Source organism: Pan paniscus, chromosome 15 (assembly GCF_029289425.2).
Source record: "Pan paniscus chromosome 15, NHGRI_mPanPan1-v2.0_pri, whole genome shotgun sequence".
In the NCBI taxonomy this organism is placed as follows: domain Eukaryota; kingdom Metazoa; phylum Chordata; class Mammalia; order Primates; family Hominidae; genus Pan; species Pan paniscus.
The window spans coordinates 35,993,048-36,012,083 of NC_073264.2; the positions used below are offsets into that span (position 1 = coordinate 35,993,048).

A 19,036-nucleotide genomic window follows, 5' to 3' on the forward strand; every position below is an offset into this window, starting at 1 on the left:
ACGGCATCTGGCCTAAATCCTAATGTAAACTATGAATTTTGGGTGATAATGATGTGTAAATATAGGTTCATCAATTGTAACAAAGGTACTACTTCGGTGCAGATGTTGATAGTGGGTAAGGCTCTGCATGTATGTCTAGGAAAGGAGTATATGGGTTATCTCTGTACTTTTTTTGTGTGTGTGACAGGGTCTCGCTTTGTTGTCCAGGCTGTAGTGCAATGCCACAATCTCGGCTCACTGCAACCTCTGCTTCCTGGGTTCAAGTGATTCTCCTGCCTCAGCCTCCTGAGTAGCTGGGATTACAGGCGTGAACCACCACAGCTGGCTAATTTTTGTATTTTAGTAGAGATGTGGTTTCACTGTGTTGGCCAGACTGGTCTCAAACTCCTGAGCTCAAGTGATCTACCCGCCTAGGCATGAGACACCGTGCCTGGCCATCTCTGTACTTTCAACTTAATATTGCTGTGAACCTAGAACTGCTCTAGACAATAGTCTATTAATGGTAGCTCACACCTGTAATCCCAGCACTTTGGGAGGACAAGGCAGGCAGATTTGCTTTGAGCTCAGGAGTTAGAGACCAGCCTGGGTAACATGGCAAAACCCTGTCTCTACCAAAAATATATACAAATATTAGCCAAGCATGGTGTCTTGTGCCTGTAGTCCCAGCTACTCGGGAAGGTGAGGCTGGAAGATCACTTGAGCCTGGGAGGCAGAGGTTGCAGCAAGCCAAGATCATGCCACTGCATGCCAGCCTGGGTGACAGAGTGAAACTCTGCCTCAGAAAAAAAGAAAAAGAAAAAGAAAAGAAAATAGTCTATTAAAAGCAATAATCCATGCTCACTTCAACAGCATGTGTATTAAAAATTGCAACAATACAGAGATTAGCACTGACCCTGCCCAGGCAGACACACACATTTGTGAAATATTCCATATTTAAAATAATAATGAGAATCCAATGTTCTTGTATCAGTGTTCCCCATTATTAAATTTGTTCTTTTAATGAGTCACCTAGTGATACAGGTTTCCAGGAGATAATATACCCATGATTATCAGGATTTCTTTCTTTTTTTTGAGATGGAGTTTCCCTGTGTTGCCCAGGCTGGAGTACAGTGGTGTGATCTCGGCTCACTGCAGCCTCTGCCTCCCAAATTCAAGCGATTCTCCTGCCTCAGCCTCCCGAATAGCTGGGATTACAGGTGTGCGCCACCACACCTGGCTAATTTTTGTATTTTTAGTAGAGGCAGGATTTCACCATGTTGGCTAGGCTGGTCTCAAACTCCTGACCTCACGTGGTCTGCCCACCTCGGCCTCCCAAAGTGCTGGGATTACAGGCATGAGCCACTGTGCCTGGCCAGGATTTCTTTTATTATTTATTTATTTTTATTTTTGAGACAGGGCCTTGCTCTGTTACCCAGGCTGGAGTGCAGTGGCACAATAATAGCTCACTGAAGCTTCAATCAATCCTCCCACCTCAGCCTCCTGAGTAGCTGAGAATACAGGTGCACCCTAGCACACTTGGCTAATTTTTTTTTTAAATTTTTTTGTAGAGACGGGGACGGTGGTGGTTTCCCTATGTTACCCAGGCTGGTCTTGAACTCCTGGGCTCAAGCGATCCACCTACCTCAGCTTCCCAAAGTGTGGGATTACAGGCGTGAGCCACCACATCTGGCCTACTAGGATTTCTTAATCATCAGCACTCTTGTCTGAATCCACATTCATTGCCTGAACTCAAATGTAGTGGAGACCTATTTTCACATCAGCTTTTAATTAACCCTGCAAAACACTGACATGCTCTGAGCAGCCTGGCAGGACAGCAAACCATGCTCTTTTTCACCTTTTATAACCAGTGTACAAAATAGGATTATCATTTCCCTACAGACATCGAGAAATAACTAGAAGTTTACCAGGAATAAACTGTTAGGTGCCTCAGTTGCAGCAAAGTTCTTCTGGAGGTTGGAGGAAAGCTAATATTTGCTGAAGACCTAGTATTCAGGCATTTGGCAGGTGTTCAGCACACACAATCTCATTTCATGCCTCTGTGACCATGTCTACCTTATGGCTAGGAAAACTAAAGTTGCCCGAGGATACTCAGCTAGCTAGTGGCAGAGGTAGAAAGAAGCAAACCCAGATATTTTTGGCTCCATGTGCCTTTTCTTCAGAGGAGCTACCTCGACCTGCATTCAAACACTGCCACAATTATCCCTGGCACTTGCTGGGGTATGCTTCACAGTGGGGTCCATTTGCAGTGATTTCTGATTTTCCATATTTTAGAATTTTCCTGTTGCTTGCAATATGTCTTCTGTTCTTATGAAACTGCCCAAAACCAAGGCAATGGAGGTTTTTTTTTTTTTTTAAGGATCTTTTTTGTAGGGGCTGGATGGTGGGGGTGGAGGTTGGGTGAGGGCAATGAAGGAAGATTGGTTTTTTATTCTGCGTACTTCCATAATGTTTGATTATTTTATGGTTAGAATGTATTCATGCATTACTTTTTTTTTTGAAAAACAGAGAAGGCACCGGGCGCCGTGGCTCACGCCTATAATCCCAGCATTTTGGAAGGCTGAGGCGGGTGGATCACAAGGTCAGGAGTTCAAGACCAGCCTGACCAACATGGTGAAACCCCGTCTCTATTAAAAATCCAAAAATTAGCCGGGCATGGTGGCGCACGCCTATAATCCCAGCTACTCAGGAGGCTGAAGCAGGAGAATTTCTTGAACCCGGGAGGTGGAGGTTGCAGTGAGCCGAGATCATGCCACTACACTCCAGCCTGGGCAACAGAGCGAGAGAGACTCCGTCTCAAAAAAAAAAACAACAAAAAAAAAAACAGAGAGAGAAGGAAAAAAAGCAGCTTTCTAGGCAAATACATGAAAACAATGTAGAAAGAGCCACGGTGCAGTATATATTCTATTTTTATGTTATATTTATAGTAATTTGAATATAAAGACCTCTGTTGAGAGGAAAAAAAGAGGACCAAAGTTTCATTATATGAATATTTGCTTCTCTTTGTCCCTCACACCCTACACACAGAAACACAAACAAAAGCCTCTCATTGTTTCCCCTGATGGAACAACGATGACTAAGTGGCTGCATAAATCATCCAGAGTTACCAAAACTTCATTCCCAGTCATTTGACACCATTTAGGGAGGACTGTGTTGGAAATGTGCAGCTGTTAAAGGCCCCACCACCCCCACTTAAGAATTAGGAGGCGTAAGAATAGGAAAGTAGTCAATACTACCGTCTCTAAGTGGAATATGGGTGTTTCATTTAAAGTTATTCCATCAACTTGAGGGTGAAAATATAATTCTCCCTTCCTTTGTCATAACTCGGGCACAGACTGTTTTCAAAATAAATTGAAGGCGAGAAGATTGAAAATTTTAGAGTTCGACTTGCAAATTAGAACCCGATGAATTTATTCACAGTCCAGTAGACAACTCTACAGTAAGGTTTGTACTGGTAAACTGGAGTGCTGTGGGGTTAATTTCTCAGAGATGAAGAATGGGTTAATAATCTCACCCTGATTATTCAGTATCTACTGAGAAGTGTTTACCACAGAGACGCAAGACAATAGAGACTGCATGCCACGTCCCCCTCTGCTATGACATACTCACACTGCTTTCAAACCATATTAATACCATGGATTGTGAATGCTCTACTCATTCTAGTTATTCAGGCAAAAATTCTCTTGTTAGTTGGCAAGAGCACCTCAAACCTCTTTTCAGCCATCAGCAGTTAGTACTTTACTTTCCCTTGCTCACACCACCTGAATAATCAGGAATGCCTCTGTATTCATCAGTGCCTCCTTCACGGGGCAAATTGTGTATACTATACATATACACACACATATATACACACATATGCCCATATATGTATATATACATATATAGAGCTATATACTTATACATATATGTGCACGTGTGTGTGCATGTGTGTGTGTGCACGTGTGTGTGCGTGTGTGTGTGTATATAGTGGCATGCACCATATAACAACATTTCAGTGAACCACAAACCACATATACAACAGTGGTCCCATAAGATTATAACACCATAGGCCGGGCGTGGTGCCTCACGCCTGTAACCCCAGTACTTTGGGAGGCCGAGGTGGGCAGATCACCTGAGGTCAGAAATTCGAGACCAGCCTGGCCAACATGGTGAAACCCCGTCTCTACTAAAAACACAAAAATTAGCTTGGTGTGGTGTCACACGACTATAATCCTAGCTACTCGGGAGGCTGAGGCAGGAGAATCGCTTGAACCTGGGAGGTGGAGGTTGCAGTAAGTCAAGATCACACCGCTGCACTCCAGCCTGGGCAACAGAATGAGACTCCGTCTCAAAAATAAATAAATAAATAAAAAGATTATAACACCATATTTTTACTGCACTTTTTCTGTTTTTAGATGTGTTTAGATACACAAGTACCATTGTGTTACCACTGCCCACAGTATTCAGTACAGTAACATGGTGTACAGGTATGTAGCCTAGGAGCAATAAGCTGCACCATATAGCCTAGGTGTGTAGTAGCCATATCATCTAGGTTTGTGGTCAGTACACTTGATGATGCTCACACAATGATGAAATTGCCTAACGATGCTTTTCTCAGAATGTATTCTTCATGGTTAAGTAATACATGACTGTGGGGATATTTATATGTATATATATATATATATATATATACACATACACATATATATTCATGTGTCTTAAGAAACTGAGAGTTGGCCGGGCACGGTGGCTCACTCCTGTAATCCCAGCATTTTGGGAGGCTGAGGCGGGCGGATCACAAGGTCAAGAGATCGGGACCATCCTGGCTAATACGGTGAAATCCCGTTTCTAAAAATACAAAAAATTAGCTGGGCATGGTGGTGCGCGCTTGTAGTCCCAGCTACTTGGGAGGCTGAGGCAGGAGAATGGCGTGAACCTGCGAGGCGGGGCTTGCAGTGAGCTGAGATTGCGCCACTGCACTTCAGCCTGGGCGACAGAGCAAGACTGTGTCTCAAAAAAAAAAAAAAGAAAAGAAACTGAGAGTTATATAAATTTTCTCTTTTTTGAGACAGAGTCTTGCTCTGCTGCCCAGGCTGGAGTGCAGTGGCAGGATCTGAGCTCACTGCAAACTCCGCCTCCGGGTTCAAGTGATTCTCCTGCGTCAGCCTCCCAAGTAGCTGGTAGTACAGACACCTGCCACCACGCCCGGCTAATTTTTGTGTTTTTAGTAGAGGCAGGGTTTCACCATGTTGGCCAGGCTGGTCTCCAACTCCTAACCTCAGATGATCCACCCGCCTTGGCCCCCCAAAGTGTTGGGATTACGGGCGTGAGCCACCGTGCCCGGCCAGATTTTCCTTTTGCCTGCCTTTCTGTTTTTTTCTCTGATCTTTTAAAAATCAAATTATTCACTGACAACCTTATTCTTTATAAACATTTAAATCTAATTATATGTTTAAGATCTACTTAACAAGTTGAGTGGATCTGCTATAATTATTGTACTTACTTTATGTTCACCTATTTGATATTTTTACTTCATTTTCTTGGCTCTTAAGACTTTTTTTTAAAACTGTGCTTTTTAGGGAGTTTCTTAATTTATTGATTTAGTTTGCCTCTTTTTTTTTTTCAAACAATCCAGAAATTTATTATTTTATATAACAAGAAGTAGTACAGCAGTGGGGCTGTTTTGCAGTCGGTTAACTCAGTGGTTCAATGTTGTCAAGGACACAGATTCTTTCCATTTGCTCCCGGTCATCCCAACCGAATTGGCTTTTGTCCTCCAGTTTGTCCCTTCATGTGCTCCTCGGCAACTTCTCTTCCTGACGATTATGCTTAGGTTTCTCCCTCTCCACAGTTCCCAGTGCCTACTCCTGTTTGCTTACCTAAAGGAGTCTTGCCTCAGGAGATCTGAGGTCTGGGGCTTTAAGCTTCTGGCCTGGCCTCCACCCTGCCTCTCTGGAAGGTTATCTGATCTGACTCCAGCTGGCATAGCTCTGGGCCCCAATGCCCCTCTCCTGGCCTGGTCTTGGAATTAATTCACATTCTTTTTTTTTTTTTTTTGAGTCAGAGTTTCGCTCTTGTTGCCCAGGCTGGAGTGCAATGGCACAGTCTTGGCTCACTGGCTCATTGAAACCTCCGTCTCCTCGGTTCAAGCAGTTCTCCAAGTGAGCCTCCCAAGTAGCTGAGATTACAGGCACATGCCACAGGGTTTCATGTTGGCCAGGCTGGTCTTGAACTCCTGACCTCACGTGATCCACCTGCCTCAGCCTCCCAAAGTGTTGGGATTACAGGTGTGAGCCACAGCACCTGACCTAATTCACATCTTGAATTAAAAGCCATAAGCAGTTCAGGGATGAAATTCATTGTCTATTTCTCATTATCTGTGCACCCCATTCCTTCCTCGCTTCTGAGGACACCCCACTCCCCTGGTTTCTCTGGGTCTTCAGCATACCCTGCTGCCTCTCTTCTGGCCTGGAAGTCTCCCAACATTCAGACGGGTTCTTCTCGCAAAATATTCTCTCCTCTGGGAAAAGTTACCCATTTGCGGCTTCTCCTCTCACTCTTTGTAGATCCTTCTTTACCTTACCTAGGGAGAGATTCAGGTCTCATCTCCAACCACAGCTTGTAACCGGAATATTCGGTCATTACTGTGAGTTGAATGTGCCCTTAGCTGAATGCTCCCACCTTTACTGCCCAGATCTGTCATTGTGCGCATGCTGTTAACATTACAATTCTATTCAAATATTGTTTAAAGCTAAGAACTGAGAAATGCTGGGATTATATTCAATACAAGTCACTTTTTTTTCTTTAAGTACATGGATCAAAAGTGAAGACGTAAAATTACTGGGGCTTGCATTTATTTATGAGACCCATTGAAGTGGATAAAATTAATGGGAAAACAACAGCTCTAGCTCCAAAAAGGAAAGGGCTGAATTTCAGAAATCGACTGGATAAGACATGACAATTAAGTGAAATGTGTGATTTTTTTTTTCCTTCTTTCTTCTGGATCCTGTATTTTAAAAACCTACAAAGGGTATTATTGGAATAACTGGGAAATTCTGAATATGGACTGTATTTTCAATACTACTATTGTATTAATGTAAAATTTCCCAAGTGAGATACTTATTATTTTTATTTTTATTTATTTATTTATTTGAGATGGAGTTTCACTCTTGTTGCCCAGGCCGGAGTGCAATGGCATGATCTTGGCTCACCACAACCTCCGCCTCCTGGGTTCAAGTGATTCTCCTGCCTCTGCCTCCCGAGTAGCTGGGATTACAGGCATGCACCACCACATCCGGCTGATTTTTTTGTATTTTTAGTAGAGATAGGGTTTCTCCATGTTGGTCAGGCTGGCCTCAAACTCCTGACCTCAGGTGATCCACCCTCCTCGGCCTCCCAAAGTGCTGGGATTACAGGCGTGAGCCACTGCGCCCGGCCGAGATACTTACTTTATAGTTACATAGGATGAATATTTTTATTCTTAGGAGATACACACCGAAGTATTTTTGGATGAAGTGTCACAGTGTCTATAGTTAACTCTTAAATGGTTCAGCAAATGATTTTTAAAAAATAGAATGCAAATGCAGTAAAATTTAATTGATAAATCTGCGTGAACATCTGGTGACATATGGTGTTCATTGTACTACTTGCAACTTTTCTATCTTTGAAATTTTTCAAAATAAAAAGTTGTGAAAAAGCCGTGACAGGTGGACAGTCACCACTCTGACATAAGGACCATGTGTGTGTATGTAGGGGGTATCATAGTTTAAGTTTATATTTAGAAACTTTAGCAGTATAATCATTCAAGAAAGAAGATCACATCATTTTCTATTTAAAACCTCCCTTAACAGTCTAGTGGGTGAAAGGGCTGGTGAGTAATGTTGCTTCCTGAAGGCAGAGGCTGACTCTATCCCCTCTCTGAAGCCTCCACCACTTCCACAGAACCCTGTTTGCAGGGTACAGGCCCCACAGAGGAAGTTGGCCGTGACTCTCACTGCCGTAACTGCTCAGGTACAGACACAGTTCAGTTGCTTCTATCTCTTGAGTTGGGTCATCCTAGGAGGTGGGGAGTAATATGTCAGTCCTGCCAGTTGTCAGGCTCTAGTCTAGACTTTCACATATATTATCACATTCCAACTGCACAGCCTCCTGGTGAGGGAGGAATTATCATCCCCATCTACAAATGAGAAAACAAAGTCCAGGAGTGGTTTTCAGCCAAAGCCACAAAGCTGGTAAGTGGTGGAGCTGGGATTCCAGTGGAGTCTTTCCACCAGAGAAAACCTAACAAATACAGCAACAAAGCTGGTCTGTCTGACTCCACACGTCCTAACTGGAACACGACATGTCAATCCCAGATAATTTACAAAGTTATCAACTGGGTTTCAGAACAAATTTGCCCATTTGCTATGGAGAAGCTGATGTCCTCTAAGCCTGTGTTCATCAACTAGAGGGATGTCCAGATCCCACTGCTGTCCACTGTATTTTTGACACAAGTCAAATCAGTTTGGCTGTGTTGTTTGCTGCTCACTATCACCGTATTAAAGATTTGTGAGGGGCACTGCTACTGCTGCTGCACTTCAGGGTATGAATCCATTCAGTGTTTGCTTTCTCACCTCTCTCTAGGCTGGCAATATTAGGTGTTTGTTGTGGTTGTTGTTTGGGTTTATTTTTAGAAAGTGACTCAGGAATTAATTTCCTAAATTTCAATTACCTTGCTTCCTACAGTTGGTCCTCCAGGTCCAGTAATTTCAACAATCTGGGTATTTTTTATTTTTTCTTTTTTGAGATGGAGTCTCGCTCTGTTGCCCAGGCTGGAGTGCAGTGGCACTATCTCAGCTCACTGCAAGCTCTGCCTCCTGGGTTCACACCATTCTCCTGCCTCAGCCTCCCGAGTAGCTAGGAATACAGGCGCCCACCACCATACCCAGCTAATTTTTGTATTTTTAGTAGAGACAGGGTTTCACCATATTGGTCAGGCTGGTCTCGAGCTCCTGACCTCAGGTGATCCGCCAGCCTCAGCCTCCCGAAGTGCTGGGATTATAGGCGTGAGCCACCGTGCCCGGCTGGTATTTTTTTTTTTTGAAAATATAATTGAAACTAGATATGAACTTTATTTTCATTTTTTTTCTTTTCCAAGGAAAGGCTATTTTAAAAATTTAAAGTAATACATTTATTTATTTGTTTCACTTATTTATGTATTTAATTTATTATTATTTTTTTGTGAGATGGAATCTCACTCTGTTGCCCAGGCTGGAGTGCAGTGGCGCAATCTCGGCTCATTGCAATCTCTGCCTCCTGGGTTCAAGCAATTCTCCTGCCTCAGCCTCCCAAGTAACTTGGATTACAGGTGCCCGGCACCAAGACCAGCTAATTTTTGTATTTTTAGTAGAGATGGGGTTTCACCATGTTGGCCAGGCTGGTCTCGAACTCCTGACCTCAAGTGATCCGCCCGCCTTGGCCTCCCAAAGTGCTGGGATTACAGGCGTGAGCCACCGCACCCAGCCTATTTATTTGTTTTAATTTTTATTTATTTATTTTGTTAGAGTGGCTGCTCCTTGTGGAGCAGGGCTAACCCATAGGCAGTGAGCCCAGAGTTGCCTAAAAATTAACATTTTTTTTATCAGATCAAAATCTATAACAAGAACTACTACTACTAATGATATGCAAGAAATTGTGCTAAGTGATTTCTATGTATTGTGTCATTTGCTTCTTGCAACAACCTTGTGGTTAGATATTCTTCTGAGCCTTAGAGGAGGTTAAGTAACTTGTCCAGGTCAGTCAGCTAATACACAGCTGAGGTAGAGCTGAGACTGGAACTCAAATCTAGCTAACACCAAAGTGTAAGTTCTTAATCACAGCTGTCTCCTAATTACAAAAACATATGTATTCATTGTAAAAATATTTGGAAAATATGGAAAGTCTGAAGAAGAAATAAAATACCTCTGAAATCCTATCTACGAAAAGCAATCACCAGTAACATTATCGTTCAACCTTTTTCTCTGCACATATATCTTTTGCCTATATATGATATACTTTTTTGCATATAATGTTCAGTCAAAAGCAGGAAACAAGACAACACTGAATAATCCTGCTTCTTAAAAATATGTGGAAATGATATATAAATAAGAATTTTACTCCACATTCTTCCTTCTTTCTTTCTCTCTCTCTCTCTCTCTCTTTCTTGCTTTCTTTCTCTCTTTCAAGATGGATTCTCGCTATATTGCCCAGGCTGGAGTGCAGTGGCATGATCTTGGCTCACTGCAACCTCTGCCTCTTGGGTTCAAGTGATTCTCCTGCCTCAGCCTCCCGAGTAGCTGGGATTACAGGTGCCTGCCACCACACCCGGCTAATGTTTGTATTTTTAGTAGAGATGGGGTTTCACCATGTTGGCCAGGCTGGTCTGGAACTCCTGACCTCAAGTGATCTGCCCGTTTTGGCCTCTCAAAGTGCTGAGATTACAGGCATGAGCCACCACGCCTGGCCCTTCATCATGTTTTTTAAACTTAACATGTAACATAACATTTAAATTATATATATAATATATTTTACACACACACACACATATATATATATATAGAGAGAGAGAGAGAGCTCCTACTACATGCCAGCTGAGGTGCTAGGCACAAGGAGAGTGGTGAGCAAAAGAGACACAGTCTCATCCTTCAGTGGGTGAGCAATCTAGTGGGGGAGACAAGCATTAATCCACCGATCACAAAAAAATTAATCCATACTGTGATTAGAAGGGAAGGCACATGATGCTGACAGCACACACCACTGGAGAGACCTGTCCTGGTCTGAGGGATTATGGACAATCTCTCTGAGAAAATGATCCTGGGCTTGAGATCTGAGTGAAATGTAGGAGTTAGCTGAGCAAAGAGGCTGCATAAGAGCGTTGTCGGCAGTGGGAACAGTGAGTGCAAAGGTCCTGTGCCAGGAAACAGCACAAGGCATTTGAGGAACAGTCAGTGTGGCTATAGCAGCTGTAGCCCAGAAAGCAAGAGGGTATAGGAGCTGGGAGGCAGAAGGAGTTCCAGATTAGCCTCTGCAGACCTCATTGAAGATCTTGATCTTTATGCTAAAACGCAAAGCAATTGAAGGATTGTAAACAGGATGAGCTCTGAGCTTGGGAAAGATTTCTCTGCCTACAGTGTGGAGAACAAGCAGGAGGTGGGCAAGACTATAAGAACCGTAACAGCCCTGGTGAGAGATGACAGCAGCCCGGACCAGGGGGATGAAAAAAGTAAAAAGTCTGAGATATGCTGGAGGATAAAATTTTGAGGACTGGTGATCAGTGGCTAAGGAAGGGTGAGAGTGAGGAAGAAGGAGGTGGCAGGATGCTAACTGGTTTCTGGCTTGCAGGGCTAGAGACAGTCTCTGCATCAGGAATACTGGCAGAGAAGCAAGTTTGGAGGAGGGGGTCCAATCATGAAGCTGGGTTAGAAAATCTTTTTTTTTTAGACAGTCTTGCTCTGTTGCCCAGGCTGGAGTGCAGTCGTGCGATCTCCATTTACTGCAACCTCTGCCTACCGAGTTCAAGTGATTCTCATGCCTCAGCCTCTCAAGTAGCTGGGATTACAGGCATGTGCTAACACGCCTGGCTAATTTTTAGTATTTTTAGTAGAAACAGGGTTTCGCCATGTTGGCCAGGCTGGTCTCGAACTCCTGGCCTCAAGGCTGGTCTCGAACTCCTGGCCTCAATCCCAAAGTACTGGGATTACAGGTGTGAGCCACCATGCCTCGTCCAGATTTTACAATCTTGTTTGTTTGTTTTGAAATGGAGTCTTGCTCTGGCCCCCAGGCTGGAGGGCAGTGGTGAAATCTTGGGTCATTGCAACCTCCGCCTCCCAAGTTCAAGTGATTCTCCTGCCTCAGCCTCCTGAGTAGCTAGGACTACAAGCATGTGCCACCATACCGGGCTAATTTTTGTATTTTTAGTAGAGACAGAGTTTTGCCATGTTGCTCAGGCTGGTCTTGAACTCCTGACCTCAGGTGATCCACCCACCTTGGCCTCCCAAAGTGCTGGGATTATAGGTGTGAGCCACTGCGCCTGGCCTCAATCTTGGTTTAATTAAAAATTAGAAATGTAGGAGTTAGGCCAGGTGCGGAGGCTCACGCCTGTAATCCCAGCACTTTGAGAGGCCGAGGCAGGTGGATCACCTGAGGTCAGCAGTTCAAGGGCAGCCTGTCCAACATGGTGAAACCTGGTCTCTACTAAAAATACAGAAATTAGCTGGGTGTGGTGGCGGGAGCCTGTAGTCCCAGCTACTCGGGAGGCTGAGGCAGGAGAATCGCTTGGACCCAGGAGGTGGAGGTTGTGGTGAGCCGAGATTGCGCAATTGCACTCCAGCCTGGTCAACAAGAGCAAAACTCTGTCTAAAAAAAAAAAAGTAGGAGTTAATTTCCAAATATTTGTGAATTTCCTAAATTTCATTCTATTATTCTAATTTCACTCCAGCTGATCAGAGAACATTGTATGATTTCAATCTACTGATTCAAACCAGAAAAGAAAAGATAATTATTTAGTTAGTTAGTTTTCCCTTTAATCTTCCAGGTTGTAAGCACGGCACATGGTGGTGGTAAATAAAAGGACCAAAGGGCAGTCCACAGATTAGTTTACTGGTCAAAGGGGGAAACACAACTTTGTAATGGGAGAGATCAGACCGTGACCATTTGACTGCACTGATCAATCTTGGCCTCACTATCAGTGGAGCAACCAGATATTTTGTGCACCTGATGTGATTCAGTAAGAAGGACACAGCATAAGCTATAAAATTTCTTACCAAAATTGTGTAACCTGAATCTAAGCAACCGTTTAGATCTAACTACCAGCTTATAGGAAATACAAGAAATAGAGGAACAGAGGCAGGCCATCACAAGGAAACCATCAGACAAATCCAGAAGGTAGGACATTCTACAGGACAAACTGACTTAGTTTCTTCATCAAGTCAATGGCATTAAGAAAAAGTGTGGGGTGGGGGGCGCTGGGGGTATTTAAGATTGTTCTAGATTATAAGAGACTTAAGAATAAAAAACAACCAGTGTGTGGACTTTGCTGGACTCTAGTTTGAACATACAAGCTGTAAAATGACATTATGGAGACAATTGGGAAAATTTAAATATAGATTAGGTATTAGATTAGATTAAGAAATTGTTAATTTTGCTAGAAGTGATAATGGTCTCTTTCTGATGCACAGCCAGGGTTCAGAATGTCTGGTCTGAATCTAGTAGGACTCAGGCAGCACAACTGGGTGTTTGCAAGACCAAAAGTATTCATAATCTCACTAGATTTATCTCAGCAATGGGGAGAAAACCTCTGCTACAGGAATATCTCCGGATAAGAAGTGGCTGCTAAAGGTCTGATGCCTGAAAATTATGATTGGCAGGTTTGGAATTCATAAAAATTCCAGTAAGCCCAACAGCTTCTTGTAAGCATGTGGATTTCACGGGAGTGAAAGTTGTTCTGGGGACCCCAAGGATCTAAAGTTATGGTTGATTATTTTCAAAAATCAGTGAAAAGTAGAGTAATGAGCTGCCATACTTTTCACCTGCTCGATATCACTGTCCAGAAAGAAACTGACCCTTTCTGTTGGTGTTTTGGTAAAACTTCAGCACTGGTCAGTTCACTTACACAGTTCCTTCCTTATGTCCAGGCACTCAGTGGGAGGAATGTGAAAAAGTCTGCATTAGCACATGAGATTTTAAATTTTGCTTTAGAATAGGTTTGTTTGCATATGTGTGAGCTGGAGTTCCTGCTACCTTGAAATAAAAAACAGTTGTGATGGTTGGACTCTTTTTTTCCCCCTGCTAATTTAACTATTCATAGAATATATTTTGCCCTTCCTAATTATCTCACCCTAGTAAAATCAACCAGCAATTGAACCCCTGAATCATCACAGTTTGGATGGCCACTTTCCTAGTTCCACTGACCTTGGTCCAGGAACACTGTGGACAGGGAGGTTCATGAATCTAATTCAGTTTTCACTTCTCTTATCTTGATGTAGAGATAAGAGCTCCAGATCCTACATTTCTAAGTATTGAGGAAAGGAGGAGAGGAGGGAATTTATGTTATTGAGTAGCCATTATTGGCCAAGGATTATACTATTTTACCTATGTTCATTCATTTAATTGGGGACAAATGTAATTTAGTAGTTAAGAGTGCTGGCTCTAAAAAATGAAATCAGAGAGAGAAATGGGGATGTGAATCTGAAAATATGTCAATAATTATTGACTTTAAATGGAGAGATACAGGTACTCTGTACCATTCTTTCAGCTTTTGAAAATTTTCATAATAAAAATAATGTCCTCAAACAGTTAAACAGGCCAGGCACGGTGGCTCACACCTGTAATCCCAGCATTTGGGGAGGTCAAGGTGGGAAACTCGCTTGAGCCTAGGAGTTGGAAGCTGCAGGGAGCTTTGATTGTACCTCTGTACTCCAGTCTGGGTGACAGAGCAAGACCCTGTCTCTTAAAAAAAAGTTAAGCATAATTATCATATTACTAGCATATGACAGATAGGTACATATATTTTTAAGAAAAATGAAAACATACAACCACACAAACAAACTTGTACACAAAGATTCATAACAGCATTGTTTATGTATTTATGTATTTATTTATTTTGAGACAGAGTCTCAAAATAAACAGAGTGGTTTCGGCTCACTGCAACCTCCACCTCCTGGGTTCAAGTGATTTTCCTGCCTCAGCCTCCCGAGTAGCTGGGATTACAGGCACACACCACCACACCCGGCTAATTTTTTGTATCTTTAGTAGAGACAGGGTTTCACTATGTTGGCCAGACTGGTCTTGAACTCCTGACCTCGTGATCCACCCTCCTTGGCCTCCCAAAGTGCTGGGATTACAGGTGTAATTGCACCACCGTGCCCGGCCGTATTTATTTTTTAACATTTAAAAGAGACAACGGACTGGGTGCAGTGGCTTATGCCTGTAATCCCAGCACTTTGGGAGGCTGAGGTGGGTGGATCACCTAAGGTTAGGAGTTTGAAACCAGCCTGGCCAACATGGTGAAACCCCATCTCTACTAAAAATACTAAAATTAGCCGGGCATGGTGGGGCACATCTGTAGCCCCAGCTACTTGGGAGGCTGAGGCATGGAGAATTGCTTGAACCCGAGAGGCAGAGGTTGCAGCGAGCCGAGATCATGCCATTGCACTCCAGCTTGGGCAATAGAGTGAGAATCCGTCTCAAAAAACAAAAAACAACAAAGAAAAGTTGATTAAAAAAACCCCACAAATAAACAAAAAAAACAGTGGCACCATCTCAGCTCACTACAGCTTCAACCTCCTGGCCTCAAGCAATCCTCCCACCTCAGCCTCTCCAAGTAGCTTGGACTACAGGTGCACGCCACCATCCTCAGCTAACTTTTTAACTTTTTGTAGAGACGGGGTCTCTGTATGTTCCCCAGGCTGGTCTCCAACTCCTGGGATCAAGTGATCTTCTAGAGTCTGCCTCTTGAATTGCTGGGATTACAGCTGTAAGCCACGGCAGCCAATGTGTCAATTTTTTAAAAGGCTATTATTGATTATCCAACAACCCTAGAGGTAGTACTATTTCTGTTTTCAGACGAGGACTCTGGCACCCAGAAAAGTTGACACTTTGTCCAAGGTCATGCACCTAGTATAAAGCAGGAGCAAGCATTCTTTTTTTTTTTTTTTTTGAGACAGAGTCTCGCTCTGCTGCCCAGGCTAGAGTGCAGTGGCGTGATCTCGGCTCACTGCAAGCTCCACCTCCTGGGTTCACGCCATTCTCCTGCCTCAGCCTCCCTAGTAGCTGGGACTACAGGCGCCTGCCACCGCCCAGCTAATTTTTTTGTATTTTTAGTAGAGACGGGGTTTCACTGTGTTAGCCAGAATGGTCTCAATCTCCTGACCTCGTGATCCACCCGTCTCGGCCTCCCAAAATGCTGGAATTACAGGCGTGAGCCACCGCACCCGGCCAAGCAGGAACAAGCATTCTAATAACACATCTGACTGCAAAAGCCAGGCTTTTCTACCATGTAATTTTGCCTGCCGGTGTAGACACGTCTTTTGTGGTATAATAAGCCTTCATAGAAGGTGCTCTAAGTGCTCTAAGAATTAAGTAACTGCATGTGAGAAATCAATATGCTACAAAAATACACTTTTAATGTGACATAGCCTTTTATGCCAAAGTGATATTTATTTAATATTCCCCCAATTTCTCTAGCTTGATCATTTGCTACAAAGGGGATCAATAAGATCCCAATTTGTCTTTGTGAAAAGTAAATGAAGTGGACTTTCCCTCTATTCATGTGGTATTTCTAAATGGCCTTGAGCTATTTACAGTCAAGTTAATGGAATTAATACTATACCATCAAAAACATATAACGTCCTTATCTAAAGTGCAGCACGAACACTTTCCTCTTTGTGTTATGGCCATTGACATATACAGATGCTCCTCCATTTACGATGGTGTTATGTTCAGATAAACCCATCATAAATTGAAAATATCGTAAGTCAAAAACTTTCAATTTATGATGGATTTTTCTGGATGCAATACCATCATAAATCTAGAAGAGTTCTGAATGCATGTCACTTTCACCATCGTAAAAGTTGAAAAATCGTTTAGTCAAACCATAGTTAAATTGTGACCATCTGCATTTCGTTTCTTCTCCGAAAGCTCTTTTAGGGCAGTTGAGGATGCTACATAATGTATTCACCAAATTGTTTTTAAATGAATGGACAAATACATGCACACCAAACACTTCAACAATCATCACCTCTAATGTGGCAGTACATTTTTCTTTTCTTTTCTTTTTTTTTTTTTGAGACAGAATCTCGCTCTGTCACCCAGGCTGGAGTGCAGTGGCACGATCTCAGCTCACTGCAACCTCTGCCTCCCAGGTTTAAGAGATTCTCCTGCCTTAGCCTCCAGAGTAGCTGGGATTACGGGCGTGCGCCGCCACCATGTGCAGCTATTTTTTGTAGAGATGGGGTTTCGCCATGTTGGCCAGGCTGGTCTCGAACTCCTGACCTTGTGATCTGCCCGCCTCAGCCTCCCAAAGTGCTGGGATTACAGGTGTGAGCCACCGCGCCCAGCCCAGAGTAAGTACTTTATGCTAAGGACCAGATGCAGAGTAAAGGTTGAGGTCTTCCTTACCCCAGAACAGGGCAAAAAAGCCAACATAACCCTTATTGATTAAGCCATAAATTCAACCACCACTTATTTCCAAAAAGTATGAAAGTTAGCATTTAATCACCTTCCACCACCCCTTTCCTAAACCACACACACACACACACCCCGCTGGGGTTTTCTTGTTTTCCTGCTTCTTCTTTAAACCTGTTAAACAATGTCTGTTTAAGGTTAAAAATCTACTATAGGATGTGCTTTAGCTATGTAAGTGGTACACGCTGCAAAAAGCCTTCCAGTTGCTTTGGTTGAAAAAGTCCCTCTGAACACTTAAACATAGAAACCAATCCTGGCAACATCTGACTGGATTTGAGTTTTATGTGTCCCTGGAGGGAAACCACGCACTTGGAAGTCAGTGCTGTGTTTGGTACATACTAAGTATTCAACAAATGTTTTCCCAATCAATGACTGAAATTGTCCACTTTTCTTTGACTCCTGATCGTGTTGCCCACACTGTATGTATGTATGTATGTATGTATGTATGTATGTATGTATTTACTTGAGACAGAGTCTCACTCTGTTGCCCCAATTTTCGTATTTATTGTAGAGATGGAGTTTTACCATATTGCCCAGGCTGGTTTCGAACTCTTGAGCTCAAGCGATCCACTGCTTCAGCCTCCCAAAGTGCTAGGATTGCAGGCATGAGCCACCACGTCCAGCCATTGCTCACATTTTATGTCACCATTCTCATTTTTTCCAGGGACAGATTTGAGTTCCACTGCTTGGGGTAGGGGCAATGCTTTAGATGAGAAAAGAAGAGGGATGTTTGAAAATCAGTCCAGTTAGAGAAAGAAGAAAGTGAAGAGATTTATGAACCACTAGAGTTCTTTCACGCTAAAATATTTTACGCTAAAATATTAAGGTTTGAGCTCTGTGGAGGTAAATTCTCTTTCTTCTGTGGTTATGGTGATATGGAAGGAGAGTGCTGGGAAGGGAAGAGCTTGGTCCCTTTAAATGACACAGAAGAAGGGAAGGGAAGTGCCCCGGAGAGGAGGGCGTGGTCCCTGGCTAGGGCTCCACCCCCAGGGACCTAGGAGAGGACAGGCATTTCCTGCCCAAATGTTGCATTTCCTAAGACCACCTGGGCCTGCCACGCCCTCATTCTGTGCCTATAAAAACCCGAGACCCTAGCAAGGCAGAGACAGAAGTAGCTGGAGCTGGAAAGGAACACCTCGGTGGAGGAATACACAGGCAGCTGGACGTCTAGAGGAACGCACAGCCAGGCACCAGCATGCAGGCTGGCCACTGACCAGCAGAATAACGTGGAGTTTGGCTGGGGTAATCGAAGGAGCGCGAGTCCGATTCCAGGGGAAAACCAGCTCCCTCATCTGCTGAGAACTACTTCCACTCAATAAAACCTTGCACTCATTCTCCAAGCCCACTTGTGATCCGATTCTTCCGGTACACCAAGGCAAGAACCTGGGATACAGAAAGCCCTCTGTCCTTGCCACAAGGTAGAGGGTCTAATTGAGCTGGTTAACACAAGCTGCCTAGAGATAGCAAAACTAAAAGAGCAAAACTAAAAGAGTATCCTGTAACACACGCCCACTGGGGCTTCAGGAGCTGTAAATATTCACCCCTAGACACTGCTGTGGGGTCGGAGCCCCACAGCCTGCCCATCTGTATGCTCCTCTAGATGTCTGAGCATCGGAGCACTGAAGAAGCCAGCCACACCCCCACTGCACGCCCTGCAAGGGGGGACAAGGGAACTTGTCCCTTTTCAATGGCATGGTCCCAAACCTGATAGTCCTTTGTTAATGTATGCCCTCGAAGAGGGAAAGGAAGGTAAACCCAGAGGCAAATCCGTTACCAATTTTGAAAGAAAAACCTCAAAGTACAGTTCCTATTGAGCAAAGGTCAGTGATATAATTTTTGAAAACAGGACCCTTTTCACAAG

General features: G+C 43.5%; 1 non-coding gene across 1 annotated transcript; it reads left to right on the forward strand.

Moving 5' to 3' along the window:
- The first annotated feature begins 833 nt into the window (after positions 1-833).
- Positions 834-937, forward strand: LOC112437029 (U6 spliceosomal RNA). Its single transcript, XR_003025702.1, has one exon. It is a non-coding gene; the product is annotated as a U6 spliceosomal RNA (small nuclear RNA).
- Positions 938-19,036: the final 18,099 nt, after the last annotated feature.